Below are 1,696 nucleotides of genomic sequence, written 5' to 3' on the forward strand. Positions count from 1 at the left end.
TTTCCCTCTGATAACCATTAAACTTTGTGTCTGTGAGTCTCTGTCTTATTTGTTTGTTGCTGCTGAATTTTGACATGGAACAACCTCGCTTTCCTATTGTTCTCTTCATCCCTGTCCTAGCCAAGAAGCCCTCCAGAATAGAACAGATATGGTTCTTAGCTCTGAGGGAGTGGAGCTGTGAGAATTAATGCCTCTGTTTGTTTATTCCAAACACTTTCAGGGATACTCTAGTTTCAAATCCTCATTTTCAGAAAATGTAATGTATCTAGTGAACCCCACTGTAATTTTATGGGAAGAGTCTATCACTTTCTTTCACATTCTCAAAAGCAGTGCATCCCAGATATCCAAGTGATATGAATCACTTGGGGATCTTTTGAAAATGCAGAGTCTGATTCAATAAATTTGGCGGGGGAGGGGAGTGTGTGGCGGCACTGAGATTCTGTTTTTAACAAGCTCCCAGGTGCTAGCAAGCTAGATGCTGCTGGTTCCAGGATCAAACTCCGAGCAGCAAGACGCTCCTAGATGGCCAGAGTGGGGATGGTGCTTACTACCTCATCCCGGATTCTTGCATGACCCAGTCTTGCCATCTCCTCCTGAGGCTGCTGTTCTCTCTCCACATCACTTCTGCTGTGTAGACATCACAAGATTTCCATATTTAAAAAATTTTACATTCGACATGGATATAATGGAAGAGAATTAAAGCACAGTGTAGACGTGGAAACAGTTTGCATGCTAAGCTTAGGACTCTTAAAAGTTTCCTTGCCACCTCAGCTACTGGAAGTCTCTTACTGGCATCTCTGTTTCTCGTCTCCAGGGATAACTCAAAATCCTATTACTTATGTGTGTAGTGATTTCCCTTTCTGCTCTACCCCGGAATAGGCTCTATCTTTGTACTTCCAAAAGGAACCAAGGCGAGTTCTCTCCAAAACAGAAGTGCCATTTGGTATGACACAAAGTTCAGGGCACTTTGTGAAAAGATGATTTTCCTCTTCTTTTTTCAGATAGTACTTCTGTTTTTCTTCCTCATACCCTTGTTAAATACCCAGCACAGTGACTGGTACAGCAAGGGAGTTTAATAAATGGTATTTTTGTTAAAAAGGAGATAAAACTCTGCAAAAACCTCCATGGGTCCAGAGAATAGATTCAGAATAGGGGTTCCGCTATTCTATATGGAACTTTCTCCAGTGACCTCAACCCTATTCTGCCCAGGATTCTCACAGACTACTCTGGGCAACTCCTTTCTTAAGTCTTTTCCCCCACCCCTTACTTTTCTTCATTTTCAGCTTTTGCTCCAATTCCCTTTATCTCTCTTCTCTGTAACTTTTTCATAGGTTATTCGTTTTTTCATCAGAAAACCAGGAATCGTACTCTTTGACACACACATGCGCACACGCGCGCACACACACACGCACACGCACACTGAGAGGCAGAGAGAACGAGAGGGAGAGAGAGAGAGAATGGGAGACAGTTACAGATGGAGAAGGAAAAAGGCTTCTGTGTCTTTTATCCTTTGTTGACCTGAGCCCCACATAATTCCCTATCCCACAAACATCAGCACAGGATGAACCTGGTACAGTATTTTCATCTGAAAAATAATTATAATAATGATCCTTCTCTAATTTTTAAACCAAAAGTAAAGTTGTTGAATAAAAGCCGTAACACTTTGAGGCCATTCTAACTTCAAGTTTTTGACCCT

Source organism: Pteropus alecto, unplaced genomic scaffold (assembly GCF_000325575.1).
Source record: "Pteropus alecto unplaced genomic scaffold, ASM32557v1 scaffold7, whole genome shotgun sequence".
In the NCBI taxonomy this organism is placed as follows: domain Eukaryota; kingdom Metazoa; phylum Chordata; class Mammalia; order Chiroptera; family Pteropodidae; genus Pteropus; species Pteropus alecto.